The sequence below is a fragment of the Aulostomus chinensis genome, chromosome 17 (genome assembly GCF_037954235.1).
Source record: "Aulostomus chinensis isolate RoL2024-O1b breed Wild chromosome 17, RoL_Achi_v1.0, whole genome shotgun sequence".
NCBI lineage: Eukaryota > Metazoa > Chordata > Actinopteri > Syngnathiformes > Aulostomidae > Aulostomus > Aulostomus chinensis.
Genome location: NC_141336.1, coordinates 20066243 through 20090860, shown reverse-complemented (window position 1 = coordinate 20090860; position 24618 = coordinate 20066243). Strand labels below are relative to the sequence as shown.

The window sequence follows — 24618 nt, the reverse complement described above, 5'->3', positions numbered from 1 at the left end:
TATCCCAGCAGCTTCGGGTCAGGTCGTCAGTCCATCGCAGGGCCAACACAAATGGACAGACAACCATTCACACCTACAGTCAATTTCGAGTATCAATCAGCCTCGTCCCCTCTTGATGTCTTTGGACGGTGAGAGGAAGCCGGAGTACCAGAGAGAACCCACACAGGAACAGGGAGAACATGGAGACTCCACACAGAAAGATCCCGTGCCTGAGCCGGGATTCGAACCCGGAACCTTCTTGCTGTGAGGCGACAGTGCTGACCACTGTGCCGCCTAAGTAACCGACTCACGTAGTTGTATACTTGACCTGTTACCAGCTCCCCTTTGTTTATTACTCTCAAATGTCAGCATGCTAACACACAAAGACGCTTAATATGGTAAACATTATACTTGCTAAACATCAGTGTGTAATTATGATGCTGATGTTTAGCTCAAGGCCACTATGATGATTACAGACTCCCAGGGCTGTTGGCATGGTTACAGACTCTCAGTCTTGTTAAATTAAGGATTATATCATTTGTAATTGTAAGTGAATCCACTAAAGCAAACACTAGCTACTCTGCCAGTGTATTACATTCTTCTGAGGTGATAACAGAAACAGGTGGTTGTAGTTTTTGTACTCTTTCATCAGAGGCAGCCAAGGAAGATAACACAAACATGACTTGGAGTGTTTGTTCTACCTTACAATAAGTATGTTTGACCACCCATTAAATGGACCAAGGCATGAATTTGGGCAGAGAGAAGCAAATCATCCCGTGGCTGGGATTTGGTTTTGTGTGGCCACTGGCTGCTGGAGGAGCTTGTTTAAACATACCCAGACTGAAAGACTTAATGACCATGCTGACAGCAGTCATACGAGATGTCTATTGAGGCTGGTGTGCTGTGGCTGAGAGAGGGAGCTACAGCTGCAGAGAAAGAAGGGAGGGATGTTGTGGTCGCCATCTCTTTATGGAGGCTCCAGCGAAATGAGGAGCACAAAATTTATTCTAAATCTGACTTCAATATTTGTCCTCCCACTAAACCTAAACCAACAGAATATGGAATATACAGCACTGCGGCAGTCTGCTGTGTTTTCACTGCCAACCCAAACGTGTCCTTCCATTTGCACTAATGTCATCTCAATTTGACAGAAGTGTGTGGACGTTCAACAGTGCAGACTTGAAAGTTGGGTGGTGTTTTTGTAGCGTAAATACAATAACACAAATTTTGAAGTAAATTTTTGCTGATTTGATTTATTCCCTCCCCCAAAAACCCATGAGCCGTACACACGTGCTTGACACGTGCTGACCAGCAGAAGAAGAGCATGTGTTCGTTGAGAAAACAGCAGTGGGGAGTGTCTTGTGAGTGCTGCCCCTCTCTGCTCCCCTCCTCTGTAAAGATGGAGATCCATCCTTTTTGAACGTAAAAGAAAGACACTGCTGCAATTATTGAGACCTTCACATCTTAATTTAGTTAATTTTTCATTTTAATGATATTTCTAAAAATCCAAAAAGCCTTGGTTGAAGCTCATACCCAAGGACCCAAGGTAATTTTTCTCTTCCCTCCCACCGTCGCCTGTGGAGGACTCTCTTTTATCTGATAGAGACTTGATCTGCTGTCAAGCCTTGATCCCGCTAACGTGGACCCAGCCAAAGCAAAGAGGAAGCTCAAGAGACAAAAACACTGAAGAGCCCCCTCATTTGCTCGCTGCCCTCAGTACACATTCACTGTATACAGTTACGAAATTTTAAAAAAATGAAATCGTCTTCTAGCTTCAACTCGGTATAAAAGTAGCCCGAATGGAATCTCTGCTCCTGGATGTACCGACTCTAAGATAAAAATAAACAGCATTTATGCCGTGTTCGTATTTGATACAAAATCCTAAACGTCTGTTTATGAGAGAGCTTGACCGTAGAACGTGCATAGAAGCGTGTTATTTCTCCGAGAAAGAATTTTCCAATAATGAGTTACTTTTTTTTCAAACGAAAAGATATTAAATCTCCAATTCCTAGACATCTGTAATCTGAACATCTGTGAAACAGTATCTGCTTCGTACTGCCAAGAATTCTCTGTTTTAGCTCTGTTTTGGTCCCTACCAACTCCTGTGGGAAATATCTGGCACTTTAGCTGCTCCACTACAACTAAATGAAATGACAAAATAGAAAATGGGTCCCTGCATTCCAGAATGACCCACACGAGTGTTTCCTGAATGGACACACCTATTAGCAGGATGTCAAAATTGCCTGAAAAGTATGGTGTGGTTTGGGGAATGTGGTTAGGGTCAGGGTAAATTTCAGGTCTGTGATGGAGGTTACGGGACAGACATGGTTTAATAAAATTCTATTCTGCCCTGAAGAGTAAAATTATCCCCTAAGTTTGATATTTTGGTGATCTATCCAATGTGATCTCATCCCTACACAGATCCGGTTGGTCCACAATGATGTCACCTGAATTTCTCCTTCGCTGCCTCGATAATTACTAGGCTACAAAGTTTTTTAAAATCTGTTTTTGGGATACCTCCTAAAACAACAGATTCTGTCATTTTGTGGGAGAAACCAGTGTCCACTGTGTCCACCAGTTGGTTTGTGGGCAGCTCGAGCCGTGTGCTGCATCTGGATGCGGCTCAAGTGAAAGCAGTTAGACTTAACCAAAAACCAAGGAGCAAAAAATATCGTGATTTACTTTTAGGGCTTGTGTGATCAAAGCATGATGGCAGAATTAGAAGAGAAAACGTGAGTCTGCTGAAAAGAGGAAGTATGTAATGATTTAAGACCTCCCAGACATCCAAATTTCCACCTATACGAAAACAAGATTAATATTTCTGGAGAGGAACACCGTGGCCACTGCTGTCTCCGTCCAAAGAACATCATAAAGAGTATGAAACTGTTTCCCTTTCTCTGCGGAAACCTGTTTGGCTTGATCCCAATCGCCGCGTTTGTCCCAGACACAGTAGTCTGCATCACGTTCCTTTAAGTTTCATGATTTGAGGTCTGTCTTCACTTCTGAGCATCTGGTTATTGTGAAGAACTATAAACTAAACCGAAGACCACAATATATATCTTGGAGGGAAATTCCCCCGGTCTGCGGGAGGTGGTGGGAGAAATAAACAGCGCCAGGAGCTCATCGTTTTTATCTCTCCAATCCCCTCAGTGTCTGTCCCTAGCAGAAACTGGCATGAGGTCAACTATGGGCTTAGCATTAAGGTGAGATTTTTCTCTCGTGTTTGGTTTAGTACTTCCCGTCTTTGCACTGTGTCCACATGATCCGTCTCTTCTGTGGTATGTAAACTATCGTAGACTGAGATATTTTCGACACCGTTCCCCTCTCTGTAGAACAAAGCTGCAGAACGCTCACACACACATCCATGAACGTAAAGGAAAGTGTGATGTAAGGAGTCAAATAGTCTTCATTTATTAAGTTATAAAGCACTATTTCCTAATTCAATGCATTTCAAAATGACCACCCACGAGAAATCAACTTTCTTTCTTTCTTTTTTTTTAAACGTGCTTATTCCTGTGCATGAACATGTGATTTTTGATTTAATGAGTGTGTCCTGTCAAGTGTACAGATGTGGAGTGTCTTTCCAGTCGGGGTTTAGATTCCAGCCATTTCCACGGCTGTGACAGATTCAAACAGCAGTCAGTCAGAGAGGTGTGACTCACCCCTTTAAACTGCATGAGTCAAAGCCCTCTTCCCTGCCTCCTCATGTCCGTCTCTCACTCCCACAGCCGTCCCCTGTGGATGCTATCTGGACATTTGACCCGCTGCCAGAGTGGACATGCACTCCTCGATAGTCAGACGTGGGACTTTATATTCCTATGGTATGTGGATATACACTCTCCAGGCTTGCATGTGTAAGAAATGACAAACAGATGGCAGTGGAAGTAACCTGATTTGCATTTTTCCAAATAAAATGATTGGTTGCCCTTTTCTACTTATTGATTCCATATACTGGACTAATCAATACTGAACCAAGAGAGCTCCTAAATCACACAGCTCTGTCAGATCCAATGAGAATCAACACGTGCAGATTGTTGCTTTTGGAAAGTGAAGAACTGACTCTTTCATGAGGTGGCAGTCAAAAAAAAAAAAAAAAAAAAGACCCAGTGAAATTCCTTCAAACTGGTCCAACAATAAAAAATAAAAAAAATAAAAATCCATAAATTGCCAAGTCCAGCTGAAGTATCACACAAGGATGGAGCCCAAATGGGAGGGTCCACCGCTGGGCGTTAAAGAGGACCAGATGATGGGGCGAAGGTGTTTTCAGCGGAGGGGTTTCCGATATTCGTCATATTTTCTGGGATGATGGGTAGAGAGGAGCGGGGCTGCAGATGTTTAGACGTTCTCTGCTGCCCTGAGGGATTTTGTTATGCTAGTCTCGATTCAGGTTGAGCGGTAACTGACAGTGATTATGCAAGACCGGCTCCGCAGCGCAGCCGTTGTCAGTTCGGCTCTCCACCGATCTTGTTGGACGAGCCACTGCAGCATATTTAAATGGGCTGTGAGGTGATCCCTGGACGGAACAGACCCAGGGTGAGAGAAGGTTTAAATGACTTCTGAATGCACAGTCCAATACTTTGCTCTGAGTTTCCAACGAGACGCCATAAAAAAAAAAACCCAAACCATTTCCTGTTGTTTTTTTTTTCCTGGTGGGCCTTGAACTAATTTCTTTCTCACCAGTTTCACACAAAATACTAATCTATGAAAGAAAAAAAAAAGATGTCACTGAACTCAAATGAGAGAGGGAGTTAGTCTGGCCAGTAGACTCATGGTGTCATGTTGGCTTCTGAGCCAAGAGCAGCCCACATGCAGGGAGGGGTCTCCAGGCTCTGGGTCCCAGAAGAACCAGAAAAAGTCCCCTTTAACATCAACTATAGCTCATGCAGCTCCTCTGTCTAGTGCTAGTCAAACTCCAACAATAATATCAAGATCATCAGGAACTTAAAATCAACCGAGCAGTCAAAGTCAGTACTGAAATGATCCTCACGTGTTCAAGGATCAGAGTTGAGCGCGTTCAGACGGAACATGCTCTGAACTCAACCCAGATCATATTTAACATCGTTGTCCTCTGTAATTACTAAGCAGCTTCAAGGTTTTCCTAATCTTGTGTGATATCCAGTCCAACCTGAAAAAACTCAAAAAAGTAATCCTGACTGAATTCCAGAGAGCGGCGTTCATGTATAGTTTATTGCTCTCTGGAAATTAGTCAGGATCACTTTCTGATTTGGATTAAAGCGACTGGGCTGAGTACTTATATTTGCTCCTTGGAGGTGAATTACATGAGAGTAGCAACTTCATGAAGTCAGTTATTGTAATACTTGGGATTTCAGTGTTGGGATTATGAAAGCAGACACCCCGAGAGCAACTGAACTGATGAAGTTGCACAGAAATGATTCGTAAACCCGGAAATACATTGGCATAAGTATAAGCTAGCAACATCTACGCTTATTGGTTTCTTGAATGGGGTTTTTGGTTAAATGCTTGAATTTAAGGTCTGTGGTTAACACAAGCGTCGGATATTCCAATAGTTTGTTTTACAAAATACAAATGTACTAGTTTTTATGTGAAATGTGAAGGTGCTAATAGGACTACGGAGGGTGACATTAGGTGTCAGCACGCTGAAATGAGAGGAAACGCTAAACCAGTTGTGTTGATGCTCATTCGTGGCATAACTTTAGCTTTGCACAGTACCTCTTGTGAGTGTATTTATACGACAAAAATCATACGAGTATTTGTTGTTTTTTTTGAAGGATTATTCTGCTGAACTAAACTATTTGTCATAAAATATTTGTTTGCCACAAAGCTCATATTCTGGAATATTCTTTTAGTCAAGGGAATGGCGCAAACCTCCTGGGTTGACCGATAATGCACCATCTGGCTCTTGTATGTACTCACAGTGCAGCTAAACTGTCAAAGAAAAATGCTAAAAAATGTTGTTTTGTAGCAGTACTTTTGACCAATAATCAATACCTCTACTGAAATGGAACTTGTTTCCCTTTGAGTGATTAGCAGTTAAATCCCCTCTATGAATTACGGCTGGAATGTTTTCAATTCATCGCAGCAGCTGGAGGAAATGTTCAGCTTGCTTTAGCAGTAACTCAATACTTCTCTGAGACGGTGAACCGCAAGACTAATAGTAATGAAGTAAAGTTACACAGTAGCACGTGGACCAGCTACATCAATAAATACGGAGTGGAAATACATTCAGTCGCTTTTGTTGTTGCTGATCAAAGACAGGGTTTGACTTCATTGAAGTTTTGGACTTCGGTCGTAAGTCGACGGTGTAAACATTCGCTCTATATTTTTGCATTAAAATAATAACGCTAACTCTTTGGAAGTGCATGCTTCAATTAATGAGTTAATTTTGTAAAGCTCTGGTCATTAGAGACTAATTCCTTCAAAGACTGACTTCAGTTACTATCCCCATCATCCTCCAAGTTAATATTTTGGATCAGTGAGTATCTGCTAGAGGCGACTTGGCCCGGCCAGCCTATTGAGATGAAAACAATGGTGCCCTGTACTCTAAAACATCGACAGCTTGCCAACGTCAATAGAGCTAGACTTTTTAAAGCGAGAGGCTCCAAGCAACAATTTATACGCAATGCAAGATTTTATCTCCTATTCTCCAAAAGTTAAAACACATTTGGTTCTTTCCACTCCTTTTGTTATTTCTTTTTAACCAAGCACAGATGAGGTGGAGCGATAAACCTCAAGAGATGAAGTGGAGAAAGGGCTTCGGGTAGGTCCAACGCTACTCCACCTGGAAAACCAAACAGGTGAAACGATGGGAGGGAGAACGAAAGCTGTATTTTCCATTCAGCTCTGCGGATAAACATCAGGCAGAATGAGCTGTCGGAGAGTAAACTGTCAGTGGGCAGTGACAGATCCAGCTCTCATCTGCACCGCCATGGTCAGAACAGGAGGGACAGGAGAAGCAGGAGCTTCTACTCAAATAAGCAGCACACATGACACCCCTCCTCTCTGAGGAAGGAAGATGAGCTGGACCAAGACAGAGAGCTGTCTGTCTTCTCAGCCTGTGGAATGGGAAAACTAAACACCGGAGTTCAAACATCCCATGCAGGGCTTCACTCATCCGTAAGCGCAGCCTTGACAGAAACGGACGCCCCCCCTTTTGTTTTGATGATGATGATGATGATGATGATGATGATGATTCATTTTTGTTCCAGCTATGATGGTAAAACAACCTGACCACTAGCAGGTTGCCTGCACATTTCAAGCTCCAGTCTCTGCCTTGGTTTAGTAAGAAAATGTTAACACCCTAAACAAAAATGGTGGATCATACACCACGTCATATTCGCCGCTGTCACGTTGCTCTGGCTCAGCTTGCTGGTTCCAGTCTTATACATACAAATATCTGAACAGGTAGTACTCTGAGTAACTTGATGGTCTGCTCACAGTGTTCCACAGATTCAGCAAACTGGTTATGCAAGAGAAGGGAAGAGGCCGCGATCTGAATTTCAAACTTATGTGAATCGCAGTTTTGGGAATCTGTTGGAACGGTTGGAGCAGTGAGCATACAAATGTAAGTTACAAACGTCCATCATTGACACAATGTGTGTTTTATTACTGAATGTATCCAGATATGAGCCATCAGTATGTGTTTTGCATTTATTTAGCACGTTGCATTCATTATTCTAGGGAAATGTACTGCTGCTGCGTGTGATGTGAACAACCCTGCCCTGTCAAAATTCAATTACCTTGCAAGTAAATGTACAGAGTGGACTACAAGTATCCAGCTTGACACAGCGTGTCTTGTTTCAATATGGCAAATATGTTCCTTGTCTAAAATAATAACAACAACATCAGATGAAAGTTTTTCATCTCTCTGGAGACGTCCTATTTTCAGGTTTTCAAGTCATGTTAACACCATATTGCAGGAATCCTTAAATATTTGGAGAACGAAATCTCCACTGGGACTCAAGGATGAACTGGAAAGATTTAGATGGTCAAAGGTCACTGTCACCTCACATATACGCAATATCTGTCCTGTCCATCCATCCATCCATCCATTTTCTACCACTTATCCTGGTAAGGGTTTGCGGGGGGGTGGAGCCTATCTCAGCAGCCTTCAGGTGAGAGGCGGGGTTCACCCTGGTCAGGTCACCAGTCCATCACAGGGCCAACACATAGAGACAGACAACCATTCACACTCACAGTCACACCTACAGTCAATTTAGAGTATCAATCAGCCTCGTCCTCTCTTGATGTCTTTGGACTGTGGGAGGAAGCTGGAGTACCACAAAGAACCCACGCAGGAACCTACGACCTCAGTGCAGTACTTCTAGTTTCCTAAGCCCCGATGTGTTTGGCTTTTATCAAATACAGCTAACATTACCTTTTTCTACATTTACCAACTAAAAGCAATTTAAACTTAAACGCTTACAGTGTCGTTTTGTTGTAGAAAATCAAGAAAAAACAAGCCAGCTGGGATTTTTTTGTGTTGCCTTCTAATTCTGCACAGTTAGTAGCTGGCTCCAGTAGTAATAGTTCACGTTTTATTTCCCTTGAGAAAGACAAAACCTTCCTTTCCCCGCATTAAACAGCTCTTGGGTTTAATATCATTTTGGATTTAGAATATTATAGAAGAGTAACCTGAATCCTGAGGAATACAGTTTGCCTAATATATAAGCAGGGTAACTCGTGGTGCCATCATGTTTGAAGGTCTTTAGGAGTTTTTGCTTGTTCTGAGTGTATTATTTTAACCCCCGCCCTGCTGGTAGCACCTGTCACCTGCTGAGGTAGGTGACCCCTGATGTTCAGATGTTTTTACAAGGAAAACAAACTTTTGAGAGGAGTCGTTAAAATTGTTTTGTAGGTTTGAACACGGAATTAGTTTAAACAAAGAGCAATGAAAGCAAACATTACAGATTGAAATATTTCATTATTACAAGCTTTTTTTTTTGTCGGCAAAGACTATGTCCTTAAAAGGGCAAAGGGGAAGTGATGTTGTCAGATTGCAACGATCCAGCAGCTGGTTTCCTGTGGAATCCTGGGTGATATCGTGGATGACGGAGAGCAGCTGCTGACTCAGTGACTCATTTTTACCTCAGCAGGGAAAGGCGAGCGAGAGAGAAGGAAATGGGGGAACAGACAAAGAGCAGACCCAGACAGCTCAAGCAGAGAAAGACGGCCGCCAACGTAACACTTCACTAAACAATTTAAACCTGCTACAACAGTTTGAGCCCTCTGGCACCGTGGCAATGTAATCATTTGGTTTATAAACATCATTTGGTGATTGCTCTCATGGTTATTTGAGGGATTAACCGAATAAAGGTTGTCGCCTTTACCTTCGGGGTTGATTTTCTCGTTCTTTCAGTCCATTTGGGAAATGTTTATCTTGGTTAGATTTAGTCGTGACATCTCATTTCTGTCGGAAGTCTTCACTGATTACCAAACAACCTCACCACGAAGGCAGAGTTTCAACCCCAGCCGACCAAACAGAAAATACGTGAAGAGACCAGGACCTCGCAGCAATACGAGATGGTGGCACGACATGAAACCTGGTGGTGGGGACCGAGTTCCCCGCATCAACAACGTCGGCACGTTGGTTTGTTGTTGAAGCAGGAGAAAGTATTCGGGTCAGATTGGGTCCAACAACAAACATCACACGTTTGAGTCCCATTCAACAATTTAATCCAAGCAATGATCTTGTCTGAACTTTGGCCAAGTGTCATGATAAAATATCATTTTCCAACAGTGTACTTGCATTTCAAGGAGCTGAACACCAAAAAGTAAAAGTTTCCACAAAAAAGTACATCTGATACCCTGTCGAACTGACAGCTGACATGGAACAGACTGCAGGACATCTTCTTAATTTGTACATTGCTCACATTTTTTTTGTAGATGGATTTGCTCCGAGTGGTCACGGCTCCTGGGACAAGTAGGCAAGTTCAGCGCGTCCCCGTAACACGTCGCTATAGGTCTTTGCTCTTTTGGGCCTTTTCTAGCCATTTCCTCCTCCTAATCATAAATTGTCAATTCACCCTACCAGGCTGTTCTGACCTTTGCTCCGCCCCCCTTCTTCCACTCTGGGGAGCACCCTGGACGGCTCCCTGCATCTCACGAGGAGTTGCTGTTTGCATCCTTTCACCTGATGGCGAAGAGGAAGGATCACGCTATTTCCTGATCAGGTGCCTGGACCCACCTGAGGAGGCGCTAGTGCAACAACAGGGAAACATTCTCTCATCTGGGGGAACTGAACCAGTGGACCCCATGCTGGCAGACGACACAATAGACCACTGCACTATGTGGGCGCCCCCCTTCAAGCATGTTAAGGTAACTAGCAGCTGCCGGTAGCTTCATATTTTCCAAACGCAGTGGTATGGACCTCCTTCGTAACTCTCATCAAGGAGGCAAACTGCAGGAAACGTGGAGGTATTCATTACAAGTTTTGTACTTAGTCGAAGGATTTCCTCCTAGGCCCCGTGAAATTTAATTAAACAGTGCCAAAAAATACAGCATGAAGGCTCAACAAAGCCATTATTCATGTTTGCCAGCAGGTCTATGTCCATCCAGCACTAATATTCCGTGGTGAACTTTTACAAAAATTAAAAATAAACAGGACAGACGTGTTGATTTGTCTTGTGGCTCCCAGTTCCACTTAGTGTCCCAAAAAGTAACCTCGCGTGCACGCTACCATATAAAACTGGAACAGGCTGAATGAAATAGAATGCAGCCATCATCGGTGTTACTAATTCACGTGTGTGCCTTTTCTGCAATGGCATGTCAGAGCTCCTTTCTGACTTATGGTTAATAATAATAAGAGCAATAATAACCTCAGGTCAGTGCATACTTGTATTCACCAAAGTACATCAGAACAAGGCCTCATGAAAGTCGACTCATAAGTACAAAAACAAGGGTGTGAGGAAACTAGAGTAGTTTAGCTTTAATGTAGCATCTCAGAGGTTAGTCAGTTCCCAGTCACGCCACAGATAGTAGGAGTGAGATCCACTGGTGTTGACAGCAGCTGAAACCAATTAAAGTCATGACCTCTGGCACACCTCACAGACACCGCATACACACACACACACACACACTCCCTCTCTCTCTTACTCAAGATTTCAGTGTTTTTAGACCTTACAGTGAAACTTTATATTACAGCCTACATTTAAACGTAGGTACAACAGAACAATGAGTTATGTAAAGCAAAAGAAGAACAAATTGGACTGTATTTTGCAAGTACCCACCGGTGGTACCAAATTACAGTATATTGATTTTCCTAGTTGTTGAGTTTGTAGTAAACAAAGTACAATATCTGGGGTTTTTTTTTGGTTTTTTTTAAACGTTTTGTTTTAATGAGGTCGTTTTTCACGTTTGTGGCTTTGACAGACAAGGGCACGCGCACAATCTCTCTCTCTCTCTCACACACACACACTCACACCGGGGATTTATTACAAAAGTATTCTTGTACTTTATGGTATTATTTGGAATAAAAACAAGTCAAGAACATTTTTATGAACATAAAGACTTTCAGCTGGAAGACATTGCTGCTCAGTTCAAGATTCCAAATGGGTGCTTGTAAGAGAACTTCTACAGTAAATACAGAGTGACAACAGCAGGCGGGCCGGATTATGAAGTTTACACTGCTCTCCCTTTCTAACCGTGTAAATATTACTGGTGTCAGGCAGACGAATGCCTTTACGTTCATAAAGCGCGATAAAGAGAGCCACTGTACCCTGAGCAGTACTTACTGAATACAGTAGAAAAGCAGTAGAAAAGTATAGGTATTTCATAAGTACCGATACATACGGGACACAGTACTGTTGGGAAGCTACACTCTGAGATGCTGCTGGCATTATAGGCCATCTGACGATGCATTTCACTGCAATTGTGTTCCTCCCAGATGTTTTATTTCACATCTCTAATGGGGCGAGTCACCGCAGCGAGTCTGTGAGATGTGTGTGTGTGTGTGTGTGTGTGTCTTTGAAGATGAAGCCAAATGATAACACTGGGCTTTCCTCACTGTGGCTCACTATAAATAAAGAGAGATGTTGATTATAGTTTGACTCTTCCCACTACCGGGGAGGTGGATGAATATGAAACACTCAGATTTAATCATCATCAGAGTTCAGCAGCACGTCTCCTGCTACCACAGGGGAAAGGATTCTGCTTGAACAACAATTAATCAATGGATTCATAGAGAAAAAATCTCATGACTTCAGCTGTGACTGCATTGGAAAGAACCTTTGAAGATAAACAAACTGCAGGCTTGTAGCCCTCAGAGGCTCACAGGGACAAACTATGGATCATGTGTACACTTCCCTCTGCCAAACACATGCAAGAAAATTGCTGCAAAAAGGGACAAACAGCACACAGACAGACAGACACACACACACACACACACACACATGCCAGCTCAGATGAAAGAAAGCTGAAGAGTGGAAGTCATCATTTGTTCCATGTACATACCACTCTGCCTGGGAGCGTGTTTTTGGAAGAATTTGGGAAGTTCTGCGATGACACTGTGGCTTTGTCCTTATATGGCAGCCGTTGTCCTCATATTGTGTCCCGCAGGCGACAGGGATCGCCACTGCTGAGGTCCAAAAACAGCAGATTTCAGTTACGCAACACACTTGGCAGTGAGAGTGTGTGTATGCTAAAGGCTTAGCTTTTAGCCGTGCAGGATTTGTCAATGGAGGTGGATGGAATGTCTGGTATGACTGGTGGTACCACCACAATACGAAAGGAAACAATCTGCTGTTTGTTAGTCCAGAAAAGAACAAACAAGCCTTTATTGAAAGTGAATGATTATAGCTGTGTAACCAAATCAAACAAAAGGATAATCATTCAAATGCATATGCAGATGGGTGACAAATTACAGGAAAAAAAAACAGCATAATTGTCTCAGAAGAGTTTGGGCCACCGCAAGCCACCAGAAGTCTCTGGAAGTTTACTGAAGAGATCGTTCTTCCAACAGATATTCCCATATTTGGAGCTGGGATGATGCTGGTGGACAGCGCTCTCTAACATCGCTCCCAAATCTTCCTTCGCTGGTTTATTTGGTTGAGATCGAGTGACTGTGAAAGGCCACATCTCATCATTTTAACTCATCGCACTCCTCGGTGACCCCTCGCGCCCTGTGGACGGGGGCATTCTCATCCTCAATCAGGTTTTTCCTTCAACGCATCGCCCTTAATTTGTCTGTGAAGGGGCATAAACACACGTAGAAGTCTGTGGGATGTGAAATGGATGCCAGTAGTGAAGACGTGGCGTTTGCAGTCAAGGATCAGTGGATTGACTTCTCCAACTGAGTCAAATCAAGCTTTTCCACTCTGCCCGTAATGTCTGTGGAGCCCATTTGGATTGTGATTATCTGATGATGCTTTTACTGTAATCGGAATGAGTCAGAGGTTATTGAAAATAAACGGCAGGTTTTCATTATGTATAGGGTTTTTTTTTTTGTGTGTTTGTATTTTTTTGTGGTATCCTTACAACCACTTTGATTGATACCCAACATTTGGTATGTCTGGGTCTCAGAGTTATTTATTATATCTGGAGAGGCAGCGTGATTTGTCATTGTACAAACATGAATTTGAAGAAAAAAAAAAGAATTTTAAAAAGGACCTGAGGAGGAGACAACATTTTTCCCCTTTTAAAAATTTTTTTTTTTTTTTAATTGGTGGTTTTATTGTTCGGCACCGGCGAGAGGAATGTGTGAAAAAAAGGACCTGTTTTCTGGACACAATTGTATTTCTTATCATACATCTGCAACAAGTTAGCCATATAAGTACACACAGCCAAGGAGTAACACAGATTCCTTGTAGCAGTTCGGCCTTTGGGAACCTGTGTTGTTCGGCATGAGTAAACACGGTTGCTATGCAGTGACGGAGACTGAAGAAAGTCCTCCGCTCATGAACTGCTCTCCACAGCTATTCAGGTATCTATGTACATTTGTTTATAAGATTAGATATAACATGACGTCTCTCAGCGCAGAAACTGGTACTGAGACATTTGCAGTACATTAGAGAGAGGAAATACACAGTGCTTTATACTAGCATAATCATACTTGTTGGTATGTTTGAGGGATATTTACATATCCAGATTGACCATCGACACCACTTAAGATTCAAAAAAATGAAGAAAAAAAATGTCTGGGATGATTATAATTTGAGATGCACACACACACTCACACACACACGACACAAATCTACACACACCAGGAAAGAGAGAGAGAGAGCTTGAAGAACTCCATAAAGGCGTTATGAGTAACAGACAACCTGAAGCGATCCAATCGTTTGGGAAATTTGCAGTGTGTCAATTTGTGGAAAATCTTTAACGAGCACAGGGGTCCACGGAGATATGGAACGCAAATGTTTGATTCAGTTCCTGTCAGGATGTAATTTCACAATAGCATGTTTCAATAAAATCAGGTTTCATCTTGTTATTGGACGAGTCTCGAGCTTGGAATTTGCCAAAGGAAGTGCAAATGTTTAATGAGCGGGAGAGTGCGGCGGCTGGGCCTTTGTTATTATTATTTTATTGATTACTGGAACCGGTTCCCTTTGAGTTCAGTCACATTTTAAATCTCCTGAGTGAGCGATTGCCAAAAGTTCAAAGTGTTCTGCTCTGTTGTGTTAACAGGATTGTTATCATTTGCATGGTGGCGAAGAGTCAGAGGGAGGAATTCTTCATTTGAATGCTTGATACGGTCACGATGAAACAATTTCTCCAATACGATTATTAGAAGAACTCGATGGAAGAGTAAATAAAACCAGATTCTTCCTTTAGAGTTGCTATGTTCAAAATGTCTGTATAATCCTGGGTCTCTTGAACTGTGCTACACAGACCATAGAGGGTTGGTTTTTTTTACCCTAAATTATGCACCTTAGGTTCTTTCAGGGCTCTGTTTTTGTTCATTCTCACTGCTGTCATCACATCCGGATAACATAAAACTTTTAGGAAATTGGTTCCTGTACCTCATCTTCGATGCGTCCGTCACAGTCCCGTTTGGACTGTTTGTTTTTTTTAGTTCTGGGCTAATTTGCTTTTATGACTTTAATTTTTGTTCCTTGTATAACTTGTTTGTTGTTCTTTTAAATGTACTTCCGTCATGTCTTGCTTTATTCCCTGCCAGTTCATTGTCTTTTCGCGACTGATTTTACCTTCGCGAACCATCCAGTTCTTTGAGCGGCGCCCTGATATAAACAGGAACTGACTCATGTTTGGTTTTGCCGCACGTTACCCTGTTTGTCCTGAAATCTACATCTCTCACACACAGCGAGCGGTGGAATAGGCAGCAAATGTTATTTACCAGAGTACGAGAGACCCTGGAGAGCACCTGGTTAAGTCGTGGTGGTAGGTCTGTGGTTTGGAAAGCTAGTCAGTACTTGTTGTACCCATCAAATGCACATGAAGTTTTTCTTTTGAAAAGAACATCTCCTCAAGATCCAGCTCTCTTCAAAGTTCCACCTCAAGTCTTCACCTGCGTCTTGTCAGTTAATCAGTCCTCATCAGCCCGACCATGTTTCCTTTATTCCAATCAGCTCCTTGTCTGCCTTTGTGTTCTCCCACCTGTTTCTTGTTGTGTGATTAGTTAAGTTGTATTCTAGCTCTGGTTCCAGTATGAGTCCTTGTCAGATCATCTGGAGCACGTTCAGTCTGAAAGCACTTTGCACGAGGGTGCGCCGGTTTCAAGGTTGAACAACGTGTTTGCTCTGTGCAACTGTGCTTTGACGTCGTCTGCATCAGCACAAGGTGACCGTTGAGGATGTCAGACGACATGTATGTATGTACACATTTAAAACCTTCAGAAAACAAGCTAATGATGACTCGATCTCAATTTAGTATAATTTCTACAAGCCCTGTTTCTTTTTCTAAAAGTCTCTCAAAACCTGGTTTATATAGGCTCGGACAATTCTTCAACAAGATGGAGGCCTTCTCAGCTGCCAGCTGCAACGCTGGTGTCACTCCCAGGAGGTTTAGAGCACCAACTCAGCGTAAATAATGTTGTTCTACCTTTTTTGGGTCTAAATGCCACCACGTTCTGTTTTGGTGTTAAGTATTTCTGTGTCATCTTCCCTTTTTTTAAGTCCATCAATTTTACTGGCCTCTTGTGTCTGTTTTCTTCCAAGGAACCTGCCTTGGTCAGCTTGTTTATTTAATAAATCCAAGTTCTGAAGTTGCTCCTTGGCTCTGCTGGTCTCTACCCAGCCGCTAGGCCTCGCTTTATGACAGTATCTCCCTGTACTGAATAAATTGTCAAGTGAATGCATGATATTATAATATTCTGCTCAATGTAACATAATAGAGCAAATTACAGCCACTTTATGTTTCCACTTCTCTGGCTGTTATTTGCATTTTTTTTTTTTTTAAAGTCCGGAATACTCTCAGTGTAAATGATCCATTCATCCTGTTGAAGTAAAGCTTTCCAGGTGGGACGTGACTTTGTGCATCCACCCAGAAAAAGATGCCCGTTTTAGAAGTGAATGCAGCAAAATGTTAACATCAAGCAAATTTCATGTTGAAGCTTTATTTTCCTCTCCAGCTGTGTTCTTGTTGGCGGGGAGAGGAATCCTGGCCGCAGTGAGAACAGTCTCTCGAGCTGACGTTTGAACCCCAGGCTGTGATAAATGAGCGAGAAGTGCTGTAATTCACTGCTTCTCTCTGGTGGGCCCTTAAACACTATTTGCATAGTGGCTGATGTTGTCTCGTCAGAAAACGTTCTTACAAAGAAAGCGGCATCGGATGATTGATTGGAAAAATAATTCTGAAAATTCAGACTAATGCATATACATGCTATTTTTCTATTTTTCAGGCTAGAAGACTGACAGGTTGCTGTTTTTGAATCAGGCCAGAGTCTTGAAGCCAGACAGTTGATTCAAACTCCATGAGAAAGTGGACAGGATATGTACAGCGTAAAAGCTGCTTTGTTTAAAACGTACAACTGTGTTTATAGGAAGCTTCTCTCCATTCATAGTTGCGGCTCACCGCTGCATTCCTGCCACAGATACCGTTTCGTCATACCTGCTTCTATGCGCAGGCCGCAGGAGCAGACAGACACCCAAATAATTGTTCCGTTTGTCCAGATGACTATACCATTCAGCCACCCAAGAAATGTTTCAGAGTTGAAAACTACGTCAGAATATTAATCTACAGGAGCAGAGCAAATAAAAAAAAAAGAGAGAACTCGTTCATTCCAGCCTTAATTCATCACCGTTTAGACCAGACTGCAAAGGTTTTGTTCCACATGGAAGTAAGGCAGGTTTTTACAATGGATTAATGGAAATGAAGTGTGCATTAAGGGAAAAATAAATTCCAGTGGTGTGATACGCCTTGACTTTAAGACGGTGCGGGTTTTAATTCTTAGTGTGTGGCGCGCTAATAAATGTTTAAAAAGATTTGCTGACTGAAAACCTATCCGGTATTTGTGGGGATATAAAAGATTTCCAAACGATTTTAAACCGTCTTGATATGAAAACATTCCTTTCTTTTCAGATCAGGTGGAGACGTAACTCAAGAGTTGGTGAAGGTGAGAAGGGATTCTTTTTTTTAAACAAAAATCAATCTTTTAGTTGTCCGTCCATCCATGTTCTACCCCACTCATCCGTTAAGGGTCGTGGGGGGGTGGAGCCTATCCCGGCTGACAATGGATGAGGGGTGGGTATTTGGTCATTTCTCACCTCAAAACCTGTCTTCTTTCCCCACGATACAGAAAGAAATGTGCTCGCCGAATCAAAATTATGCACGTTGAATAAAACTGGTTTCAGCTGGGCTCCACAGCCATGTGAGCTGGTTGTAGTGCTGCCTTGAGCTAACGTCTTGTGTTTTTTAAGTTTTTATTGAAATTTACTTTTTTTTTGGTTTTTTTTTTTAACTATGTGAAATCTGTTTTTCTTGCTGCGGGTTTTTTTGTTTTTGTTTTTTTCATTTCAGATCATAAACCAAAGAAAAGATCAAAAATTTTGGCCAGATAATGACACGGTAGGAAAAAACTAGCAGATCACCAAAGCTATCTTGAATCTGGGGGGAACATTCTGAGATGTTTCCCTCACCAAAAATGTGATGGAGAGATAAAATTCCTTGGAATTCATCCTTTAGGCAGCAAATCCATGCCAAGGTATTTCAGGGCCAACGCAGCGGACACCTGATAGGCCTCTATTGCCATCCAGGGCTGCAAGGCAAGCATGACTTAAGACTTGTTCCGGTATTTGTTATCAAAGCTTTGAAGGAAGTGGCACTCGTTCCTTTTGGAGACAGCAGTCATACGCCTTCGGATGAAGTCATTTCTCTTTCCTCTGAATTCTGGTTTGGTGTGATGCAAATAAGGTCACGACCTCTTAAAACTTCGAAAATCTGGAAACTCTATGGAGGTCGGTTGAATCCAAGTCTTTCACAGTAGCTTAATTCAGTTTTAAATTGAGAATCGTACCCTCTGCTACTGGATGTTATTTCTAAAGGTATTCTAAACTTTGCTTTGGCTTTGAAAGGCCAGTATTTCATGTGGCGTATTGAGTGACTCTTGCCGGGAGAGACATTTTTATGTAATCCAACACTTTTATTTTATGGGCAAGAATATTCTCTGCAGCTCTATGACAGGATGCAATTTGTAATCGAGTATGGATGTTTTCGTTCATTTTCATATTTTGAGTTCCTCATGCACGCCGTCATTGATGCAGCGTTAGCTTTAGCCCGCCAACCATGTACAGCACATTTATTTTATGCTCTACTGTGCCTGGACGGGCCCTGTTCTCCTGTCGTCAGGCAAAACCAGCCATCATGAGGAGGAGACTGTTCTGTTCTGTTTGAGTCGATGTCTTTGACGTGCAGGCTATCTTCTTGTCTCCTTTTTGATAGTAAATATCAAGGACATTGTACAGAATCACTCGATAGTTTGGTTTTGAGTGATTTGAATTAAAAAGTAATATTGCATTATAACGGGAAATTGAATTTGCAGGAGTCTGTAGCTGGATGAGGGGAGTTAAGATGATGCAACCTGTTGCGTTTCTGCACCTACTGTGTATTTCAAGGCTCCGTATATGGGTTTAGACCACGCAAGATTGAATATTTTTCAAAATCTTTCTGCTGCCATCTATAGTACCACCAACCAGTAGGACTCATCAGTTTCGTACACCTAGAACACCAGGTATACAGGAACATTACAGTAATTCTTTTTGTAACATTTTACTCCAGACATTATTAGAGTAATTTAAGCTAAGCTGCGCATTATTGGTCTTCTCCCCTGTGAAAGGAAATGTGCGCCAAGGGCACTTGCACGATAAAAGTACAATTTCATGGTGCAAAGCCATGGAAAATCTCCTTGTGTAGAATAATTAAGCTGCTGAGGTTGTCTCATATGAACTTCCCCTGTTGCGCCTGTTTACAGCGAGGCCTTTTTAATAATTCAGTGATGATGAGTGGAACATTTTGTGATATTGTGATGTGGTTATGGCCGTCCTCTCTTCCTATTATTGTTAATATAATAAATGCCGTCATCCTCTGGGGAACGTCCAGCTCACAGTTCACACTCACAGTGGAAACAGCCAGGCCTTTCCAGTATCTTCATAAATCGACTTCTATTTAATTGTATTAAATTTGTGTGTCTAATAGAGACAATAACAGCTGTTTCAGCAAATGCCCAAGCTGGCGTTCATTTACGTTTAGTTGATAAATCCACATGGAGGCCATCATACCGACCGTTGGAACGTGAAGGAGGAGGATGACGAGATGCGGAGGAGGAGCCGTTGTTTTTCAAAATATGAAAACGATAATAAAAAAATCTTCCAGTTCATCATTCTTTGATATAGTTAGGTTTTCAAAAATGATAGTGACATGTACTTTGATTTTCAGTTCAGCCGAAGTTCCATCCACGAACGCGGAGGGGTCGGGGCCAGCCAGCCAGCCAGCCAGCCAGCCAGTCCGCCAGCAACTGATATCTGTTGACTCTACTCTGGGTGAGCTCATCTGTGGTCAGTCCATCTTTAATATACAGTCTGATACTTCAGCCATGACTCAGCTGTTGACGAGGTTCTGTTTTGAAACAAGGTCACCAAAAAAAAAAAAAAAACTCTGCTGCCTCTTTTATCAAATAAGTACAAATTACATTTAATAACTTAAAGTTAAAAAAAAAAAACCTTTACATTTTATTTGATCTATGAAATCAAATAAAACAAATTAAGAAATATGAAGTTAAAATGAATAATAAATAATAAAACCAAATCAATCAAAATCGATAAAGCAGTATCATAAAATGGCGTTTCAGTGGAGAATATATTATACAGTTGGATGGGAAGGATGACGGGTGGATGGGTGGGTTGATGCAAGAACAGATGCATTGACAGACAGATGGATCCCCAGATGTATGAACGGATGGATGGATGATATATAGACGCATGTACAGATAGATGCAAGGCTGTACAGATGCATGGAATGTCTGAAGCAGGGATGGACAGAAGCTGAAACGCCGCCTTATGCAAAGCATCCCGCGTTCTGTTTATCTGGCATCAAACAACAAAATCACAAGATGCCAAGAAGCAAACACAACATGTCGCCGTCCAAAGGGGCTGATTAGTCAAGCACATGTTGTTTTCACAGGCAGGAGTGGAAGAACTGATAAATACGAAGCCATTTCTCGGTGATCTGGATCAGCACATGTATCAGCTATTCATCCGTGTGATATTATTGAGACAACAGATGGAGATCGATCCATGCTCGCGTGTGACTCGGTTATGAGGTGAATCCACGTGCAAAGTCTTTATCAAAATCTTATTATTACAAATGTGTACAAAAAAAAAAAAACCCCGACAGCAGCAGCAGCAGCAGCAACAACACATTATTTCTTTGAACGAGCCTGAATGGTGACATCAAGCATATTAAAGTGTAATTAAGCCTCAGACATGACGTGTTTGAGACAAACCTGACTGTGGAGAAGGCTTCAAGCTTATTAATGAGCCTCTCAGACTCACCACAGTTATGTTGCTGGATGCTTCCGAAGACATTATCTAATTCTCTAACCTCCTCAAGACCATCAGTTTACAGCATTATTCTTCCCTGCACAGCCCGCAGATCACTTTGTCATGTCATCTAAGATGCTATTGTCACAGATGTTAACCGTCGTAGTCGGCTGGGAATATTTCGGAGTGAGGCAGCGGCCGCAATCAATGAGTTTTTCTGGCGTGCTGAAGAACTTGTGTTGGAAATATGAACATGATGTTGGGGCCAAAAGCAAGTCAAAATCATTAACTGTCTGATACCCAGCATTTGTGGTATGGATACTTCTTTCTGTGCGTCTCAAGAGCAAGATCAAGTCAAAGGCAGTGAAGCTATCACAGCACTAAGTGTTTTAGCAGAGGGAAATTGGTTGTCTAATGTCTACAGAGAGGTTTGTGCAGAGGTATGCTCGCAAGTTTTCCATGATTGCATGTTCAAATCACAATAAATATCCCTCTCCGTTGGGCTACTAAGCCCGAGGTAAAATGTTCTGTTGCCCTGCCAGATGCAATTGCCATTTAGAGCCTGGCGAGGTGCTTATGGTGTAAAATACCTGCAGTGATGTGAGCTGCTCGCACCACTAGAGGGAGGAAACGCTGGCTGCAGAGCTGAGAGACTGAATAGTATCATAGCTGAATATATGAGCAGTCTGCTTGGTGTATAGCCCTGTAAAACCACACCAGTGTGTTGGCTGTTCCTACACACATGCCTCCCACATGCATTTCCATTAAATCCAGTCTGCAGGGAGGTTCACATACAGTGCATCCATGTTTCCTTAAAATAAAGAAAGCTTGTTGGCTCTTTAACATGTGAATTCCACTTGAGTGTACATTTCTGTTTATTGCCCTTGGTGTCTCCATGTTGTCATTTGGAAAAACAGACAGTTTTCCTTGCCATTAAAGAACTGTGTCATAGACTCAGCTGTGCGGGAAAGGCGATTAGCGCCATAAAAATGGATTTGAAAACGTCTCACAGCGATCCTGACATTCTTTTAGCTGTAGGTAATTTGCAGCGCAGACAGCCACCATATGGAATTATATTTGAGGCGCTAAAATCCCAACGCAGTTGCACACAGAAGTTGGAAATTCTAGTTTTTGCTGGTTTTGACTTTGTAACATGGAGATAAGGGAAGACTTAAAAATCCTGCTCAGAGGATCTCAAAAAAGTCACCGTTGCAGGAGGTGGCTCTCGGTTGGGTAGACTTTTGGCTGTTAGGCGTTAAATAAGCGTTGAGGTATAGGCGCAATCAGCTTTTCCATGTGGTGGACATTCCAGGCCACATCTGCTTTCAATGTAGCAACATGTCCAGCTGTTTCAGACCTACATTATAGGCTACCAGCCTTTTCCTAATCATTCCACTGAAGCTATAAATGTGAATGGCATCAGTAGCGTCATATAAATCCATGCAGTATCATGTTGCAGTTTTACAACTTTATTTACTTTTTACGTTGCACATACGAACTCACAAAGTAGTAAGTGCTCTGAATGGACAAGCGAGAGTCAAGAACCGTAATTCTCATTTATGTGCAGTTGTTTACACCTTAGTTAACTCCATAACCACATTTGTAATTAAATAGCACTCAAATTGTTGTTGTGTCCTCGCAGATGTTGGAAAAACTTCAAATCACCCTCCCTGGAGGGAAGAGAACATGTATATCCAAGCAAAAACATCTGCCAGTGATGTAAATTTTTGAATTGAAAGAAACAATCATGTCAGAGCGTGTCTAGCCACGGCCCCGTGATGATCATCACATGCCCTCAGAGTGTTGTTTCCTTCATCTCCCTCACGTGCACTACAACTGCACCAGCTGTGAGGAGCTGATATAATCAAGCTTCTGCCTGCCGGGACTGTGTGGAACAAGATCAGATAGCAGCATACAATATCCTACATGATCCATACGGATTCAAATGTGCAACAAAGGGATGCGCTTATTTTTTGCATCACTGTGCAGGATTGTGCGCAGACTGCTATGATTTCATCTTGGGGGAACATTTCTCTTCAGTCTGACTTGGAAAAGTATGCACAGACATTTTTTGTTGTTGTTGTTGTGTTTGTTTTTTTTAACATCACAACTACGTTTAAAGCCGGACGCGGCCCGGAACCAACCCACTGATCATCTGTGGTGATGAGATGAACTGGTTGGCACACAGCTGCCTGCTCACACATCCCTAGAAACATCAACATTTGGCATCAACATGCACCGCTATTTTTTTATTCAGTTAGTTCTTAGTGGCAGAAAGATGTCTCACAGCTGTGTAGAACTGGCCTGAATTCAGCTGAGCTTTTATTACTCTGTGCATTACTCATACAAGTAACATCTTCCACATTATATATCTCTTGTTCATCTGTTACAGTTCAAATCATGGATTATAGATGCTTTAAATTTTGGAAGTAGAAATATGTGGATACTGATGTTGTTCTTTTATTTAGGACAAATGAGACACCCATTTTATTACCACATTATAACATGTCCTGAGTGGTTTCAAAGCAGTCCCAGTTGTAGAACTTGATGATACTGTGATAAAATGTACGTCTGTGTTGTTGTTTTATTTTTTTTTTTAAATTTCTATCAAACACCCAGACCATCGATGAAATTCCAGTCCATTTAGAGGATTAAGTTGATTTACACAATGCCTTTAAAGTGATACTTCACACAAAAAAAAATGTAATTTGCCTTTCAATGTTTCACAGATGTCTTGAAATCACAAAGATGTTTTTTCCTTTCCTGCGTGACTTCTTTGTGACTCCACAATGCAGAAACTGCCAGCCATATGTGCTAGCTTGAAGCTAATGGAGACTGACTTATACCAACAACGGCACAACTTTCCCAAGTTTCTGTTTACAAACTCTGAAACCCATTGTCTAATATAATCCATGTCCTCTTTGTTCACACTTACTTACGGTAATCTACAAACACTTGGTTTACAGGTTAAAAAAAACAAAACAAAGAGCACTTCCTGTTAGCTGCTACCACGAGCAAGCATGAACAGCCCAGAATGATGAGCGACTGAAAGGCAAAATGCACTTTTTGGGTTGCTTTATTGTAAATTTTGGGAGTGTTTAGAAGTAGCACAACTGTGATCCATATGTCTTTAGTCACTTCCATAATTCTGTTATCTATTATTCCTCCCTGGTTGGTCAATCTATCTTTATCGTCATGTTTCATGGCTGTCAGATACTTATTCCCTCCCTTCCTCAGCCGAAAATAGTCCTTTTCCAGCAACTCGGCATCAGCGACTTGAGAGTTCATGTGTTGAGTGTTTGGACTCGTCTGACCCTGCAACTCATCGAGATTTGGAACCGTGTCAAGCTGCCCTTGAGGGGAATTGTCCAGACTGGAGAAAGCCTTTGCTGGTGTCCTGCTTAGGGAACGGCAGCCAATTGTATCCCAGCTGTTTATTTATGTTTCTCATGAAAACTTTTTCACATTCCATCACATTTCCCATGTTTGTTACATTTGGCAGTTTTAGATAAGACGTTATTAATTATCATTTCTTCCAGTTTACTGGATAAATAGCTGGTTTTATCATCTGGAGGTCAAAGCAAATCACACAAGTGCTTCCAAGCCCTGATTTACAGTAGTAGACAAGCTGGGCAGCTTATACATCCCACCGCCTTGATGTGCATCCAGTGATGTTAAACTGTTTCACATATGAGGACTGAAGGCTACTCTTGCGGCAGATAAATTTGCC

The 24618-nt window shown here is 42.0% G+C and overlaps 3 protein-coding genes and 1 long non-coding RNA gene across 5 annotated transcripts in view; 2 read left to right on the top strand and 2 right to left on the bottom strand.

Moving 5' to 3' along the window:
* acp7 (acid phosphatase 7, tartrate resistant (putative)) overlaps nucleotides 1-8162 on the top strand; it is a 30857-nt gene extending 22695 nt beyond the window's left edge. Inside the window, exons 18-19 of one of the 2 annotated variants that reach the window (XR_015109908.1) lie at nucleotides 3708-3800; nucleotides 7398-8162. The gene's annotated coding sequence lies outside the window, so the exon portion shown is untranslated. The remainder of the gene's footprint in view (nucleotides 1-3707; nucleotides 3801-7397) is intronic. The other variant, XR_015109909.1, reaches the window with a different exon arrangement.
* Nucleotides 1-12490, bottom strand: part of LOC147246702 (fibrinogen-like protein 1-like protein) — a 41424-nt gene extending 28934 nt beyond the window's left edge. The window contains exon 1 of the mRNA XM_086183553.1: nucleotides 12409-12490. The gene's annotated coding sequence lies outside the window, so the exon portion shown is untranslated. The remainder of the gene's footprint in view (nucleotides 1-12408) is intronic.
* LOC147246701 (KATNB1-like protein 1) overlaps nucleotides 1-12537 on the bottom strand; it is a 38511-nt gene extending 25974 nt beyond the window's left edge. Inside the window, exon 1 of the mRNA XM_086183550.1 lies at nucleotides 12409-12537. The gene's annotated coding sequence lies outside the window, so the exon portion shown is untranslated. The remainder of the gene's footprint in view (nucleotides 1-12408) is intronic.
* A 2445-nt stretch (nucleotides 12538-14982) lies between these two features.
* On the top strand, nucleotides 14983-16457 carry LOC147246700 (uncharacterized). The gene is made up of 3 exons (XR_015109910.1): nucleotides 14983-15724; nucleotides 15844-15935; nucleotides 16071-16457. It is a non-coding gene; the product is annotated as an uncharacterized LOC147246700 (long non-coding RNA).
* Nucleotides 16458-24618: the final 8161 nt, after the last annotated feature.